This window comes from Lolium perenne, chromosome 3 (genome assembly GCF_019359855.2).
Source record: "Lolium perenne isolate Kyuss_39 chromosome 3, Kyuss_2.0, whole genome shotgun sequence".
Classification (NCBI taxonomy): domain Eukaryota; kingdom Viridiplantae; phylum Streptophyta; class Magnoliopsida; order Poales; family Poaceae; genus Lolium; species Lolium perenne.
The window spans coordinates 4,847,269-4,866,032 of NC_067246.2; the positions used below are offsets into that span (position 1 = coordinate 4,847,269).

Consider the following 18,764-nt stretch of genomic DNA (forward strand, 5'->3'; position numbering starts at 1 on the left):
TCGACTGTAGCCTCGGGGGCTACTCCCATCGGGAGCGCTGGTCGCGCACTCGATAAAATATGCGGAGGAAGAAAATGACAAGATAAAATATAAGGCGAACAATTATCATCGTACATCTTCAAGTTACATATAACTCATCATGTACTCCCATCGGGAGAACAAGATATTATCATTAAGTGACTCAAGAAAATTGGCAATTCCAGCAGCCGATAAAGGTACTCGACAATATATTCCCAGAGCGCGTCCGCCGCGGTAAAACCTCTAGATGTCGTAATACTTTACGAAGGTAAGTCCCCGGGATCTATCCTGCGTGGCGTGGTACCACACCCGAATGCGCTCTGCTACTTTATTCGTGTCAACAAACGCGAAGAAAAAATCCTAGCGGACGCGCGCTATGGATCTTATAAATACTACTGAAATTCGGCTCATTAGTAAGTCCTGAAGCGGCACATGTCGAATTACGCTAGTATCCCGAGGTCATGTCCAGGGACTTGACCTTGAATTAGGTTTTTGCGGGTTTGCCGCAAGAGCAGTTAACTGGTACCTGATCCATCAGATGAACCAGCCCCATTTACCATTATCCCTGTACAATTATCCCTGTACAAAATATGTGTGTCCTGAATAAATTGTTGTGATGATCCGAAGAATTTATGGATTAGTTGTACGACAGAGATTTTACTCAATTCTACGATTCAAGCAAAATCTCGGGGGCTACTGACATAGGCATCCCGAATGGGCCTGCCGAAGAAGGCACCCAGTGATTACTGAAGGCCCATGACCCGAAGATTACAAAGTCCGGAAGCCCAATAAAGCGTCGATATGGAAGATGGAGATAGATTAGGAATAAATAGATTTGTAATTCTACGGGACGGACTCAAAGAGTCTCTCGTTATTTTGTAACTTGTACGATACGAAAGCCTCAGCTCCACCTCCTATATAAGGGGGAGCCGAGGGAGAAAGAAATGATCGAATCATTGTCAACAACAACCCTAGTTTTTAGCAGTCGAGCACCTTTTCGGCTGAAACCTTCGAGATCTACTTGCCCTCTACTTTCCGCGAAACCCTAGTCTACAATCCGTAGGCATTGATAAGTTAGAACCTTATCAACAAGAAAACAATCAGTAGGCAAAAAACAGAGATGTGTCAACATTAATATAGCTAGCAGCAATGTAAGAAATTTTGGTCTGCATAAAACTGAATGAATACTACAAGGTAGATGCTTGGCAAGCCTATATGAATAACCTATAAAAACATACAATTTGAATTACCATCAGATGGGCAGGCAACATCAGAGGGAATTTTAATCCTGGCAAAATGCATTTAGAAAAAGAATATTATTGTAGGAGCTATCTAATTATTAGAACGAAGAACATATAAACACAGGTGGTGAAACCATAGTAATATACTGCATAAAAGCATAGCATTGGAACATATTACATATAAACTTTAGTAGATGGTTCTTACACATACACAGTACTGCTCAAATACATAGTCATGGAGGTTCAAGTACTGCTCAAATACATAGTCATCAATTCCTTGGCATTTCCCCTCTTAGATTAACAACTATGATAGCCTGAAGAAATTGAGTCATACTTCCTTTCCCCTATGTGTTTATCACTTTGAGTGGGAAAGAATAACACATATATATGATGCATATGAGGAGGACAAATGATTTTATCATCGATATGATCAGATGTCTAACATGTCTATTTCTAATCATAATATATGATGAATAATAGCATGTATTGGATCAGCCTTCAGTAGAATTAATTTAGCCATGAAACAACTTCTATTACCTAACATGCAGCCACCAGAACTGAACTCGAGCCACATAAAACACATACATTAGGGTTCTAGCTTCTAGGCCCAATATCAACTTTGCTGGCTTCGTACTCATTAATTTCTGAAAAAAAGAAAATAAAAGTTTGAGGGTAAATTGATACGTTATTGCAATTTGTACATAGAAATATAAAGTAGCAACCCGTGTTGGTAGACCTCTTGTTTGTGGTGCTTTTCAAAGTTTAGAAAACCCACGTCCATCAGGTATTTCACCAATCAAATAAGAAAAAAACTGTATGTAAGGGAATTGATCAGCTCATGGTCGACAGAGTGGCTGCACTGCTCGTGGTTGCCAGATCGCCACCCCGCCTCTGCAACTTTCACGCATGCAATCACCAACATCAGGGGCCTGGTAACCATTGTTGTTTGAGTTATGCACATATTAAGCACCAAAGAAACAAACTGAAGTATGGATCTAATAGTTGTTGGGACCACAGATTACGGACCTAGTATCAATCTAATAATTGCTTGGGCAAGGTAAAAAACTGAATAACCGGTGATGAGATAATCAATTACAGATCAAGAGTAATAGTGAGGTAGCCTAGGTTACAGCATCATTTTCCCTACTCATCCAGCACTAAAATTGGTCAAAGCTATGGTTTAATCCAATGTCCCATTTATCTTGTTTAGCAAAATAAACCTGACACTACAACATGTAGTAGAGGAACTCATATAAGATTGGCTGCAATAAAGCTCAGGAAGAAAGAGAGAGATGAGATTGAGGCGTCTCCCATCACCCTTGCCATGGCTACGACACTTCCTCCTCCATAGCACTGATGTATTGCTCTCCTAGGACAAAGAGACCGAGATAGAGAGAGCAGTATTCTGGGAACTTACCGACGTATCTGCGAGGTGTTGGGAGGGCTCAGTCGACGTGGATGTTAACCAATCGAGGTGTTGCGGCACCATATAGTCAACAAAATCTTGAACAATAATGGATGGAAACAGAGTAGCCAATGTTAAGAAATTTCAGTGGTGCGCTTGCTATGAAAGCCAATCAGTCAATCAAAACATGAAGATGCAAGGAGTACTAACCTATGTGTACTGATGTTAGATTGCAGGACAACATACCTCGGCGGTCGCAATTCCCACTCGCCCCCATGAGTCCGCCTCAATGCCCTCGCTGGCTCCCTGCCAATCCTTTCACTTGATGTTGCCGTAGCAATTGCTGCCGATGTTGTCTACCGCACCGGCATTCCCACCTGACAAACAAAAATCCTCATGGCCACCAAACACTAATATAACCGATTGAAACATTTGTTCATTGCTACTAATCATGGGAAAGCAGGAGCAAATATAAACAAGAGCAGACTTGGAAAGGATAATCAAATACTAGTTCATGTTTGGTTTCTTAACTAATCAAATTATGCAATGGACATTTTACCATGCCCATGTCTATTGAGTAGGAGGTCACCCTCTGCTTCCCACGCCAGAGCAACATCTGCAATGGGAAATAAAGTGAAGCTCATAGTTCGTGCAAAAAATGTTTTCTTGCAAAAATGAAGACACTATTAAATCAATAAACCTACACCAACTTATTCTCTTTTAAAATTTAGACATACCAAGTTGTCCTCACAACCACCTCAGCTCACATGCCAGTCACCACTTCTTCTCCGTGGTCACTGCTAGCCGATGAATCACCTCCTTCCCAAGTCTAATATTTGCTGCAAATATTTTATTTCTTGAGTCATTTCATCAAACATTTTGTGTTCATCAGGCTGGAGCGAAAGGAGGTTAAAAAGTTTACATCTACTCCAGTGGCTACAGCAGAGAAAGAGAGATGGAATAAGAGGAGGAAGGGGCTCACATATCTAGTCTTGAATTGGAGTCCCTTGTAAAGCGTGAGGGTGTGGACAGTGGACTTGGAGAGCCATCCCATGACGGAGGAGCACAAGGGATAGAGAGAGAGGAGACGCCCAGCTGCACACCAACAGCACACCTCCGCTCCTTCTCATCTCCGCCTGCCATGGAGAATGTCTCGCGGCCGGAGGAGGACGAGATTCGCGCGTGCAGCACCTCTACATCATTGACGCTGGCTGGAGAGAGAGAAAATGAGACGGGTGAGGGAGAGAGAGAGAGCAGAGATGGGTGAGGGTGAGGGAGAGAGGGAAGAGACGGAGGAGGGGGAGGAGGGGGAGGGACGTGTACCTGGGGCGACCTTCACGGTCGCTGCCGATGACAACGACGAGGTGCACGCCGCTGCTGCGCTCGGGATCTGGCCACCGCCGCCGCGCTCTAGGTCGGGCACGGGAGCGTACCTGCGGGTTGAGCGCTGCAGGCTGAGCGCTGTGGGTCGACCAGCGTTACGCGGAGCCGCGGCGGCGCGATACTTGCAGGCGAGAGATGCGGGTCGACCGGCGGCGGCAGCGGTGGTCGCCATCGTCCTCGATCTAAAAGCTCGGGTGGCTGGGTCTAGGAAACCCTAGACGGTGAGGCTCGGCTTGTCGCCTCTGCTCCATGGAAATCTCTAGCAGATCTGGTGAAATTGTTTCCCAACCTTGGCCCCCTCTCTCTCCATTGCCGGCAGGACCTTCTTGCCCTATACCCGGCGACGAAGACGAGATCGCCACGCAGCCGCTTGCCGTCCTCTCCACAGTCGCCCAGAGAGCAAATGAGATGGGAACTGACGATTTTGCCCCTAACAGCCATGCCAAATTACGAGGCCAACCACCGCGCGTTACTGTTTGGGACCGTGCCCACAGGCAGCCACGTACACTCTCTCGCTGACCATTGGGTCCCGTGGAAAGCAGGCCCACAAATCAGTGAGGGAGCCAGGAAGCGGGTAAATCAGCGCGGGTGAAGAGAAGTCGCTGGAGGGCTCTGTGGGAATGGTCGTGGCACCTTGCGCCGCTCCTCTGCTCATCGCCGGCCGCTTAGGGCGGGTTTGCTAGCCTGAGCTGATTTCGAAGCTTATGGGTGTGTTTGGTAGCCCGTGTCACTTCAGATTTACTTTCCCACTTGAGATATCTCACCTCATACAAGCTGATTTGGAATTTTGTGATGTGTTTGTTAGCTTGTATGTGTTGAGAGAATTCGAAGTGATACTTTTGTTTGGCAACCGGATGGGTGGAGATTTGCCCAAGACCTAAGAAATAACAAAGAGGTCCAAACTCTTGCACTAAGGACCTTAAACAAAACAACTAAAAAGCAATCAGGCCCTCAGCCGTGCTGGGAGCAGATCGCCGGCCATGGCGGGCCGTGGGGCGCCAGTGGTGGTGGTCGGAGGGCCGTGGGGCGCCGGCGGTTGCGGGACTAGGGCCGTGGGGCGGTGGCTCATCGGCGGCGGGGCTTTCTTGCGGGAGCTGCGTCCAGGGGCGGCAGGCGGCGTCCGGGCGACGAGCGCCGACCGAGGGAGCAGCGGGCGGCGAGCGGCGTCCGGGAGGCCGAGGAAGGGGTGGCGGCGGGCGGCGGCGGCGGCGAGGGGTGACGGGCGGCGGCGGCGGGCGGCCAGGGCGTGGTGACGGGCGACGGCCTCGGGGACGGAGTACGGGGAGCGAGACCACTTTCCGTTCCTTTCGTTCGAGAGCAAATGACGAGGCCGGCCGTGGTCCGGGGTTCGCTGGTGGGGCCCCGAGGAGGTTTGCGGGATGGACTCAGCTCGGTTGGATTGTGAAGCTCGATTTGAGCTTCACAACCGGGCCAGGCTGAGGGGCATTTTCTGTATGAGGTGGGCATAGCTCATCTGTGTTCACCCGGGCTAACAAACATAGGTATGGCCAAAAATCTCTGTTGAGATGGGAAATTCTGGGTTGATACGGGCTGCCAAACACACCCTATGTGTTTGAAACGAGCCACGGGTCATAATTATCGATCTATTTCATGAAAGAATATTTTAGCCACTGAAGATTTCGGCAGAGGGTTTTTGCTTGTCCGGTTTCAAGACTATGGAGCAGCCCAAACCTATAGGAGTCCGCTATTCGGTTGCTAGCCCCAAATGAGTCCGGTAACATTTTGTAGGATAACGTAGCATAGAAAACAAAAAAATTCCTACCGCGAACACGAAATCCAAGCCAAGATGCAATCTAGAAGACGGTAGCAACGAGGGGATTATCGAGTCTCACCCTTGAAGAGATTCCACAGCCTACAAGATGAGGCTCTTGTTGCTGCGGTAGATGATCACTTGCCGCTTGCAAAAGCGCGTAGAAGATCTTGATCACGGCGCCACGAACGGGCAGCACCTCCGTACTCGGTCACACGTTCGGTTGTTGATGAAGACGACGTCCACCTCCCCGTTCCAGCGGGCAACGGAAGTAGTAGCTCCTCTTGAATCCGACAGCACGACGGCGTGGTGTCGGTGGTAGTGGAGAGATCCGGCGGAGCTTCGCTAAGCGTGCGGGATGTGGTGGAGGAGAGAGGGCCGCTAGGGTTTGGGGAGAGGGGATGCCTTGGGCGCCGGCCACAAAGGGGGGCAGCCAAGGTTGGAGGCAAGAGTGGCCGGCCACCCTCCCCTTGTCCCTCATTATATAGGTGGAAGCCCCAAGAGTTGTAGTCCAAGTCTTCGAATAAGACCCCAACACCAAAACTTCCAAAGGTGGGAAACCTACTCAAGGGGGGAGTCCTACCCAAGGTGGGACTCCCACCTTTTCCTTAGGTGGGGTGGCCGGCCACCTCAGGTGGAGCCCACCTGGGACTCCTCCCTTAGGGTTTGGCCGGCCAAGCTTGTGGAGTCCCTCCGGGACTCCACCTTCCATAGTGCCTTTCTTCCGGACTTTTCTAGAACCTTCTAGAACCTGCCATAAATGCACCGGATCATTTCCAAACTTGGAATATGACTTCCTATATATGAATCTTATTCTCCGGACCATTCCGGAACTCCTCGTGATGTCCTGGATCCCATCCGAGACTCCGAACAAAACATCGAACTCCATTCCATATTCCATATCTACTTAAACGACATCAAACCTTAAGTGTGTCACCCTACGGTTCGTGAACTATGCAGACATGGTTGAGACTTCTCTCTGACCAATAACCAATAGCGGGATCTGGAGATCCATAATGGCTCCCACATATTCAACGATGACTTAGTGATCGAATGAACCATTCACATACGATACCAATTCCCTTTGTCACACGATATTTTACTTGTCCGAGGTTTGATCATCGGTATCTCTATACCTTGTTCAACCTCGTCTCCTGACAAGTACTCTTTACTCGTACTGTGGTATGTGGTCTTTTATGAACCATTCATATGCTTGGAAGCTATTTAGATGACATTCCACCGAGAGGGCCCAGAGTATATCTATCCGTCATCGGGATGGACAAATCCCACTGTTGATCCATATGCCTCAACTCATACTTTCCGGATACTTAATCCCACCTTTATAACCACCCATTTACGCAGTGGCGTTTGATGTAATCAAAGTACCTTTCCGGTATAAGTGATTTACATGATCTCATGGTCGAAAGGACTAGGTAACTATGTATCGAAAGCTTATAGCAAATAACTTAATGACGTGATCTTATGCTACGCTTAATTGGGTGTGTCCATTACATCATTCATATAATGATATAACCTTGTTATTAATAACATCCAATGTTCATGATTATGAAACTAATCATCTATTAATCAACAAGCTAGTTAAGAGGCTTACTAGGGACTCCTTGTTGTTCACATAACACACATGTATCAATGTTTCAGTTAATACAATTATAGCATGGTATGTAAACATTATCATAAACACAAAGATATATTATAATAACCATTTTATTATTGCCTCTTGGGCATATCTCCAACACATTTTCTCTTTTCTGGTGAGGTTACCGATCATTGCCAAATAGCACACAAGAAAAGAACATTGTGAAGCACATAATATTTAGACACAACTAAGATGACAATAGTTCATCTACAAACATTACCATGTTTCCGACACCACTAAAATTAAATAACCATAGTCCATCGACACTAGTAATCAGACATATCAATACACCTTCAAATTTCTTCTTAATTCCACGACCAACCTGGTAGCATCACCGTGGTCTCACTAGTGGAAAACGGGGCTTCAGTTTCGGTCCATTTGGGCCATCAGTCCGGTTTTCGAACCGGGACTAAACAGGCGGGACTAAAGGGTCAATCCTTTAGTTCCGGTTCAAATATGCACCGGGACCAAAGGCTTTGACACGTGGTGCGGCCAGGGGGGCTCGTGGTGGAGGACCTTTGGTCCCGGTTCGAGATACGATCCGCGACAGGAGGGTCTCCGCCGCGGCAGGGAAAATGACCGTTTCTCTGCCGCGACAGAGGTTTAGAGTGGAGCAGCGTTTCTCTGCTGCGGCAGAGAAACTAGCTGTTTATCTGCTGTGGCAGAGTTTCAGGGTTTTATATTATTCATTCAATTTTGCAATGCATACATCATTCAAGAAACCACAAACATCGTCATGTATATATAGGCGTCGTCATGAAATATAGTACAAGTAATGCATGTTTACAGTATATATATATAAAGTTGGACCTCTTTACTATATCTATCTCATATGCCTAATGTCGTATATGAACTCCCGATGGTGTTCTCCAGTTCGGGCTATGGCCTCGGTAAGAAAGAATCCCGCGAGTTCCTCTTGAATTTCTCGTATGCGATCCTCCGTTAGGAGAGAGTCCCTCAGGCGTCATCTATATTAAAAAAAGGAGATCAATATATATGAATGGAACTCAATACAATTGATGGTAATAAAATAAGATTAATTATGAAATATTGTTCACGTACATGAGTGGCGTGTATAGCATCCTCCGCATCCCTATGACAGGCCATTGGACGAATGAACTCGCAAACGTAGTATCCACATAAGTTATTCCCGGGTTCCTGCTTCAAACACTTTACAAAAAAATAGTTCGATCAAACTAATAATCAAGCATCGTATTGCAACAAAATATCAAAGAGATTCACAGACATAGCAATATATATAGTACTACTTACAGGGCAATCTTTAAATGTAAGCTCCAGTTTCTATTTACCCGTAACAATATTGATGAACCGTTTCCAAGCCCTGGCCGCCAAGAAAAAAAATGAGTAAATGAGTTATTGATTAGTTGATGATATCGTCGAATGAGAACATATGAAGATGCCGATACGAAATTGATTGAAATTATCTCTGGAGCAGGGCATCCATGTTCGCCCATTCCGCGTGTTCTTTATGTTTCGAGTCCATGACAAGTACGACTCCTTTCTTAAGCTCAATGATTAGGAGAATAAAGTGGAAGCTGCACAAGCATAGCTCAATGATTAGGAGAATAAAGTGGAAGCTGCACAAGCATAATGTATGTTATAACACTCACTTGAAGTTGTAAGAAAAGAATATATCCTCTTTGTTTGCTTGATTCTGTAAAAACATTAGCATGTTGTTCTCTGTATCCTTGGCGTACTGTCGAACCGTAACTTCATGAACGGTGTTTGGGTCAATGAACTCGATGTCATAGAGCCCGCCTCTTTTGCATTCGAGCTTCTTCATTATGCATAATATATAGCGTACAAAAAGAATATATTGAGGATAATTGTTAGTGCAAATGAATGAGTTGAGCTACAAACTTAATTACATAAATAAATCACTTACATGCAGTAGCAACTGATGATAGATTTATCGAGGGTGTCTTGATTGAATACCTGAAACAGTTCTTCAAACTCAAGGTTTATCTCCTCCTTCCCCCGGAAGTAATGGTCATCTCTAAGTGCCACCGTGAGGTAGCGTTCAGACTGTCGACAGGCTTGCAGGTACCATTCATGCAACCTTCGCATTTGAGTCCCTAGACGCGCAAGCTGGCCAGGTTTGACGAGATCATGTCCGTATCTATACTTGTTAATGACTTCAGCCATTGGATAGTAATCTTCGTACTGAACATCTGCTCCATAACCTCTAGCCGCCCGTTCGATCATCGATGCTATCTTTGGATCATCATAGGACTGCACGACAAAGGGGGGTAGCGACTGATTTTCCTGTTGTCCAAGCTGGGCAATTTTGGTCGCTTTTCTTGCTCTAGAGGACTGTCTAAGAGAGCGGTCATAATCACTTGACAACTCAACTTTCTTTTGTCTCGTCTCGGTAAGGTGCTTCATTGTATTCAGTGCTATAAACCGCTTTGGCGGAGACTTCTTTGGCACAAGAAATGCCTTCAACTCGGCGGATGCGACTGCGTCGGTTTGCTCATCAGTCTTCTCACATGGTAACAAATCTGGAGTCTTGGACCTCTTCGGAGTTGATGATCCCTTCGGAGCTTTAATACTTGCCGCAGTATTCTTCCTCTTTTGCTTAGGTGGTTGCATACTTGGAGGAGTCTCCTGACGAGGAGGAGGCGGCGGAGTATTCTCACGCGGAGGAGACGGTGAAGCCTAAGGAGACTGCTCATGCACAGGAGAATCATCACGCACATGAGAATCATCATCGAGCAGAGGAGAATCATCACGTGGAGGAGACTACGGCGGAGGCGGTGGAGGAGGCGGAGAACGAGATGGAGCTGGCCTGCTTGGCTTTGAACCTGGAAACACAATGTTCTCCTTCCGCCATTTAACGGTGGTTCTAAGGGTTTCTCCCAGTTCTTTGATTTCCCCATCTTCACCTGCAGGTTGCTCAAGGACAAACTGCTCATAATCTACCATCACTTCATCCACCATCACAACAACATAGTTGTCTTGGACCGGACGGCAACGGTAAGTTCTTGTAGGTAAGAGATTGCTGACCGATGCCTTGAAGGATGGTTGAAACATTTAACATGCAACTCACAAGGATGACTCTCAGTGAGATCATCCACGGGAGGGGGGAGGGGTAGCGAGGAGGCTCGATCACCTATTCATCATCATTATCCTGCTGAGTGGAAGCCACGCTGCTTTTCTAGTGTTGAGATTGCAGCGGGACGATAGCATCGAGCAATGCAGCATCTACATGCTGCCCCTGAGCCATATGGGATGTAAGTACTTGGGTTACTTGGGCAACAGTGGTTTGAAGGGCGCTCATAGAATTCTCTAAGGACGCTATGCAGTCTGTTTCCCTTGACTTTCTCCTCGCATGGCTTTTATCGGGAAATCTCTTCCTTTCTGGAGGAAAGCCATACTTCCACGGAACGGAGCCTTCTGTGCCTCGTGTTCGTCCGCCGTGTTCTTTGTTCCCAAGGGCGCGTGTCAGCTTGTTGTTCTCTCTTTCGGGGTGGAACCTCCCCTCCACCACGTCCCTATTTGCTTGTTGAAGGGCTTGAATGGGGTGCTTCAGATGTTCTTTCTTATAGATACACTTCCCTGGTTCTGGGTGCAACCTTCCCCCAATCCCGTAGAACCACTCCTTCGACCGTTCGGTCCAACCGTGTGTCCCTAATCGGATCCCTTTGTTGACCAGTTCCGCCTCAGCTGCCTGCCACTTAGGCCGGTTAGCCCTGTAGCCACCTGGACCCATAATTTGGTGATATTTATTCATCGCAGCATTTGCCTTATTTGTTGCCAACCTTTTCTTAAATTCGTCTGACTCCGTGTTGTACTTCATGAATTCGCCCCATTGATCTTTTACCTTCTCATACCCTGCATTGAAGTCTGGAGTCTTCTTTTTCTTGATAAGGTTGTGCAATCTTTTCTTGTGGTGCTTGAATAGTTCGCCCATCTTCTTCAAAGCAAAGTCACGGACTGCCTCCTCCATCTTTGCCTTTTTATCGGCATCCTCCTCTGGAGGTAGGTTGAACTGTGCTATGAGCTTGGTCAAAAGGTTGTGTTTGGCTACATCGTCGATATAATGACCTGCAGCTACTACATCAGACTCTCCCTTCGGGTTGTTCCATTCTCGAACGGTGATCGGGATGCAGTCCCTAACAAGCACTCCGCATTGACTTATAAATAATTTTGCATGCTTCTCGGGAGTAATCGGTTTACCACTCTGATCGATCTCGATGATGTCGCGCCTAACACCATCAGTCAACATTTTGGCCGGGCCTCGCTTCGACTTTACAGAAGAATTGCTCGATCCGGAGGGCTAAAAATAATTCATCATCAATACAAATTAGTTAATGCATCTAGTCAGCATCGGCTTAATTTATATACCTCGGTGATAATTGCGGTTCCATCACCAGAGCCATTATGATCTTTGTCGTGGTGTCGTCACGGCATATGCCATAGGGTGGCTAATGAGAGTGGTTCCTAATATGGTCGACGGTGGTATCCGGATGCGGGTATGAGCACGAGCGACACGGCGACGTACCCAGGTTCGAGGCCCTCCTATGGAGGTAACACCTCTACTCCTGTTCTAGAGTATATAAGCAATATCACAGTACAATGGTGCTCCTTGAGCTGTATCCGGCTTCGAGGGGAGGCTAGTGGTAGACGAAGGTCTCTCTCCCCGAGCGGTGCTAAGTGTGGAACTGAGAACTGATCGATCGTCCCCCCGCGTAGGAGGGGTCGTGCAGCTTATATAGACGCTAGCACTTTTACATAGAAGTCCCTATGACCTACTGGCCGGCTTCGCCGGCTCCGGCTCTGTCGCTCCTTCGCGAGGCACTGACATCACCTACCATTGAGGCTGCCCATCCTTCTGCTTAAGTCAGCGGCGACAGGACGTGCCCAGCGACGTGCGGAGCTGTCCCTGTCGAAGTTGGTAGCCTGTAGCCATACGACGCAGCCTAGGCCATGACGACCTATCAGACGCGGGGCACTGTTGCTCCACAGTGCCCCTTACTTTCGGGAAATGAGGTCAGCGTGGACTTCTGCACCCGGATCACCTTTCCAGTTCCTTCTCCTGCAAGGCTCACTAGCTGGGAGCCGGTCAGGGAGAGGCAAATCAAGCCGGTCATGGCTTGTAGAACCCGGCCCAGCCTCAGCGCAGATGGCCGTGGCCAAGCCGGCGTAGGTCTAGGAGTAGCCGACTCTCGAGGCAGCCGGCCACGGCTCCAGCCGGCTGCTCCTCAGCCGGCTTTGCCGCGGGCCAGCCGGCCTCAAGCCGGCTGTTCCCAGTCCTTTGCCATACCCGGGGTCTTCCCCCCGACAATCTTCTTCCTCACCGGAGCCATCTTCTCGTCGGTCAATATTCTCCGCTCCCTCACCGGAGTCATTCAAAAAAGTTGCGATGACATCGTCACCGCCATCATCCAACATACCGCCGTCGCCATCATCTAGAGTACCGTTGGCCATGAGGTTAGCCATGAATTCTTCTTGGTCTTCGTCTCTGTGTCCCTCCATGCTTTCTTCAACGACTTGCAAGTTATAGGAACCATCATATGATCGCATATAGAGATATTAATTAAGGATAATGCAGAAAACTAAAATTGGAGTTACATATATAGTTATTAATTAAGGATCGATAATGTAGTGCTGAAAGCAGATAGTGCGGTTACATGCATACATAGATCGGGTCCATGTTGATTTAACCCTAATACATCACTACTAGAACCTCTCAACGGCGCCGACCGGGTCTTGAGCCGCGCCGGCTGAACACCCAAAGCCACGGAACAATAACAGGATCATAGCTAATGTGAGATCCCTACATAACTGACCATCCACCCCTATACCTAGTGTCTAACGCATACAGGTAACGGCTAACGTGCTCGTCCTCCTCTCTAATGCACTAAGCTACCACCTCCTGCGGGGCTGGCTCCCTCTGAAACGACGGTTGCCCACGCGACCTCCACCAGAGAAGATCCGGGTCGACGACGGGACCCGGATTCCGCACCAAGGTGTGCGCCCCGGAAGATAACACCTCCCAGTGCCACCCCGGCGGAGCCCAGTTCCGAACCTCCCCCATCAACAGCATCTGGTCTAGAACGGACCCTCCACGACGCGCACTACAAGAAAAGTTCAAATAGACAACGTCCCAAAATCGTCCACTAAGGGCCATTTTTCATCGCCTATGGGCCTAACCTGACGATATGGGTTCTGTTGTCGAAACTGCGTCAGGCAAAGTCCTACGATGTTTTTTCGGTTAGTCGCGCTCGGGCGCCCTTCCGCCATGAAAAATCGGACCGTTGCAGAAGTGTTTCCGGGAGCCCGTTGACTGCTGACATCATGCAAACTGACATGTGGCAGACGCCGTTAACTGGCAGTTAACGGCGTTAACCGGCTGAAACCCCGTGGTAGATGGTAGCCCCACACGAGGCCTGCCATGCCTTAAGCGGGCCGGCCCATTTAGTTTGAGGGCCGGGCCAGCTGACTTAGTTTGACCGGTCAACTATATAGTTGGGCAGGTCCATTAGATACGTGGGCCGGGCCTAACCTCTAAGGTTGACTGGTCAAAATTTAAATGGGCCAGCCCACTAAGCATGTGGGCCGGGCCGAATGCACTCGTTTGACCGATCAACAGGCAAAAGGGCCGGTCCACTAGACATGTGGGGCCCACTTTCCTGTTATCAGGCCGACCCATTTAACAAGCGGGGTCCACCATAAAGCAAGTGGCCCGGCCCAAGAAGTTAGTGGGCCGGCCCAATTAGCATGTGGGCCCCACTTTCCTGCTATCGGGCCGGCCCATTTAGTAAGTGGGGTCCACCATAGATCAAATGGGCTGGCCCACCAAGCTAGTGGGCTGGCCCAAAAACCACAGGTGGGTCCCACTTTCCTGTTAAAGGACCGGCCCAGTTAGTAAGTGGGGTCCACCATAGAGCAAGTGGGCTAGCCCAACAGGTTGGCGGGCCGGCCCAATAAACATGTGGGGCCCAATTTCCTGCTGACGGGCCATCCCAGTTAGTAAGTGGGGTCCACCACAAAAGCAATTGGGCTGGCCCAACAAGTTAGTGGGCCGACCCAATAAGCTTGTGGGGGCCACTATCGTGCTAACCGGCCGGCCCAGTTAGTATGTGGGGTCCACCGTAAATCAGGTGGGCTGGCCCAACGAGTTAGCGGGCCGGCCCAATAAGCTTGTGGGGCCCACTTTCCTGCTAACGGGCCGGCCCATTTACCAAATGGGCTGGCCCAATAAGCACGTGGGCCCACTTTTCTGTTACAGGGCTGGCCCAGTTAGTGGGTGGGGTCCACCTTAAAGCAAGTGGGACGGCCCAATTAGTGGGTGGGGTCCACCTTAAATCAAGTGGGCTGGCCCAATAAGTAAGTGGACTAGCCCGTTTAGTTGCTGTTTATATGCCAGCATAATAGGCGCTTTAGGATTTTGCGGGCCGGCACATTTGTGATTTCGCTTAATTGGGACGTTTAAGGGATGGGAATTTGTGATTTAGATACTGAGAATATTTACGCAGCACATGATTTCTGTCGGATAGTCTCACTTACCACAAGCACCATAGAAAAAATGTGCGAAAGAACTATAAAACTAACTAAATATTACATCAGCTGCAAGGCTTTGAAAAAATATTACAGAACCCAGAGAAATTGAATGGTAATTAAACCTAGCAATACAATGAAGCGATTCGGCAATATTTTAAGTTTTCCATGCAGCACCTATATCTGAAACAAAGACATTACAAGTTAAGACAGCCACAATGGAAAGGCAAATACACTACAATATTGTTTGCCAAAGAATTTGGAACTCATCATTTCGTCGTTATAACAAGATCATTGTAATGCGCACAATAAGCAAACAAAGAGTGCATGCCGCATACCAACAGCCAATATAATAGAGCACGTTAGAATGAAACAACAGACTTACTACTGTCGAGTCCCATGCAAACCAACATGTTCAGGGAGTACACAATTGGCATGAACAACATAGTAGCAGGCTATAAATTTTGTAACAATGACTGAGCAAGATGAAGTTATGATGGCTACATCTACAGAGCAGGGAATGTAAACCAAATATAGAAGTTACGATGGCAAAAGCTAAAGAGGAGGGAATGTGAACCAACATGTGCCAAGTGCAATTACTTCAAATTGACCGTGAACTAAATAATACTCCTGAACTTATAGTGAAGGGGATGAAAATCAAGATGTTTCGGGATATAAACTTGTAATGAGCAACACATAGAGGATAGTTAATGTTGGAGCTTAGGATGGACCAGATACAGATCACCTGTGAACTTGTATAAGAGGGAATGCAAACCAATATGTTCAGCATTCCATATGTGAGTGTCATGCCAAGTCAGAGAAACAAGTCAATAATGCAGCTTTTGAAGAACAAGATGGCACACAAAATTATTATCTAGTAGTATGACAAGTTTATTTGTGCTACAAGCTAGATAGCAGAGTGATAGCATGCCAAACTAATTCCTTACTTTGTAAGCTTACAATGAACCAGATACAAAACAATGGCATCACCTGTAGTACAGGGAATGCAAGCCAACATGTTCATGGAGTAAAAAATTGGCACAAAAAACATAGTAGCAGGCCATAATTTTTGTAACAACGACTGAGCAAGATAAAGTTATGATGGCTAGATCTACAGAGCACGGAATGTAAACCAAATATAGAAGTTACGATGCCAAAAGCTATAGAGCAGGGAATGCGAACCAACATGTGCAATTACTTAAAATTGGCCATGAACTAAATAATAGCAGGATGTTACTATAATAGCTAGGAATAAAACAGATAGGAGTTATAATGTCATCACTCATAAACTTGTAGATGAGGGAAACAAATTAATTTGTTTCGGGATATAAAGTTGTAATGAGCAACACATAGAGGATAGTTAATGCTATGGCTTAGGATGGACCAGAAACGGAATATAGTGGGATCACCTGTGAACTTGTAGAAGAGGGAATGCACACCAATATGTTCACCATTCTATATGTGAGCGCCATGCCAATTAAGAGAAACAATTTGATATTGCAGCTTTTGAAGAATCAGATGGCAGACAAAATTATGATGGAAGTAGCTGCTGTGACGAGTTCAAATAAATTTGTACTGCAGGATGGCAGAGCGATAGCTGATACGCCCATTTTGCATCACTATTTTATATCATAATTTGCTGTTATTCATTGATATATTTCATATTTGGAGATGATACTTATGTTTTTTCATCTATTTTGCATGTTTCATGATTATTGGAGGATCGCGCACCGGAGTCAGGATTCTGCTGGAAAAAGCGCCGTGAGAATGCAATATTTCGGAAGATCAACAATTGACGGAAATTATATGAAAAATCCTATTTTTCCAGAAGATGAAGGGAGCCAAAAGGGGGAGCCGAGGAGGGCCGCCATGGGCCCACCTCATAGGCCGGCGCGGGCCAAGGCCTGGCCGCGCCGCCTTGTGAGAAGGGGGCCCACAGCCCCCTCTGGCCTCCTCTTCTTCGCGTAAATCTTCGTCCCGAAAACCTAAGCTCGGGGGGATAGTCGCGAATAGTCACAGCCGCCTCTGGGGGGCGGAAAACACCAGAGAGAAAAGAGCTCTCCGGCGGGCAGGAATCTGCCGGGGAAATTCCCTCCCGGAGGGGAAATCGACGCCATCGTCATCGTCACCGAGCTGGACATCATCTCCATCATCATCACCATCATCTTCATCATCATCACCGCCATCTCCACCGCTGCACCTCGTCACCGCTGTAACAATTAGGGTTTGATCTTGATTGTTTGATAGGGGAAACTCTCCCGGTGTTGATTTCTACTTGTTATTGATGCTATTGAGTGAAACCATTGAACCAAGGTTTATGTTCAGATTGTTATTCATCATCATATCACCTCTGATCATGTTCCATATGATGTCTCGTGAGTAGTTCGTTTAGTTCTTGAGGACATGGGTGAAGTCTAAATGTTAGTAGTGAATTATGGTTGAGTAGTATTCAATGTTATGATATTTAAGTTGTGGTGTCATTCTTCTAGTGGTGTCATGTGAACGTCGACTACATGATACTTCACCATTTATGGGCCTAGGGGAGTGCATCTTGTATTCGGTTGCTAATTGTGGGGTTGCCGGAGTGACAGAAAACCAAACCCCCGTTGGTATATCGATGCAGGAGGGATAGAAGGATCTCAGAGTTTAAGGTTGTGGTTAGATTTATCTTAATTACTTTCTTGTAGTTGCGGATGCTTGCAAGGGGTATAATCACAAGTATGTATTAGTCCTAGGAAGGGCGGTGCATTAGCATAGGTTCACCCACACAACACTTATCAAAACAATGAAGATTAATTAGCTATATGAAGCGAAAGCACTAGACTAAATTCCCGTGTGTCCTCAAGAACGTTTGGTCATTATAAGTAAACAAACCGGCTTGTCCTTTGTGCTAAAAAGGATTGAGCCACTCGCTGCAATTATTTCTCTCGCATTTTACTTACTCGTACTTTATTTATCTGCTATATCAAAACCCCCTGAATACTTGTCTGTGAGCATTTACAGTGAATCCTTCATCGAAACTGCTTGTCAACACCTTCTGCTCCTCGTTGGGTTCGACACTCTTATTTATCGAAAGTACTACGATACACCCCCTATACTTGTCGGTCATCAAGACTATTTTCTGGCGCCGTTGCCGGGGAGTGAAGCGCTATTGGTAAGTGGAATTGGTAAGGGAAACTTTTACTGTTTGTGCTGATTTTATTTCTGCCTGCTGCTATAATTCATTATGGAGAGATCTTCTCTTGAATTCCTATTTGGAAAATCTACTACTACTGCAAAGGTAGTGGATGAGGCGCCAGGTGAGAAAGATGTCCCATACAAAATACCTATGAAAATTATTGAACGTGTTATGGATAACCGCTATGAAGGGGATGGAACTGTCCATCCTGGTGATCATTTACTGTTTTTACATGAATTATGCGGGTTATTAAAATGTGCAGGTATTGCTATGGATGAAGTTAGAAAGAAACTATTCTCTATATCGCTGTCTGGTAAAGCGGCGCATTGGTATAAATTGCTGAAGAATGGTGATTCTCTTGATTGGAAGGATATTGTGCCTTTATTTTACTAGTAAGCTTGCACGTGCAACGCACGTCTATAAAATATAATACTCCCATCTACTTAAATTAAGTAAAATATATCTTTTAGATTTCATTTGTTTTACATTGAGTTGATTTTTGTCGTAGTGGGACCAAATCAAATCTGACATATATTTCTTCCGAATTGAAAACGGAAAAAATATTTTCTCTTGGTCTACTTTCAAAA

The 18,764-nt window shown here is 46.7% G+C and overlaps 1 long non-coding RNA gene across 4 annotated transcripts; it reads right to left on the reverse strand.

Annotated features, from left to right (window-relative positions):
- Positions 1–1,060: 1,060 nt before the first annotated feature.
- Positions 1,061–4,446, reverse strand: LOC127338020 (uncharacterized). Of its 4 annotated transcripts, XR_007874164.2 has the most exons (9): positions 3,988–4,446; positions 3,647–3,875; positions 3,402–3,503; positions 3,224–3,280; positions 2,911–3,041; positions 2,677–2,762; positions 1,996–2,188; positions 1,797–1,903; positions 1,061–1,306 (listed from the first exon to the last, which is right to left on the reverse strand). It is a non-coding gene; the product is annotated as an uncharacterized lncRNA (long non-coding RNA). The 4 variants fall into 4 exon arrangements; XR_007874163.2 differs by having other exon boundaries at positions 1,797–2,188; XR_007874162.1 differs by lacking the exon at positions 1,061–1,306 and having other exon boundaries at positions 1,313–1,903.
- Between the last annotated feature and the right edge of the window lie 14,318 nt (positions 4,447–18,764).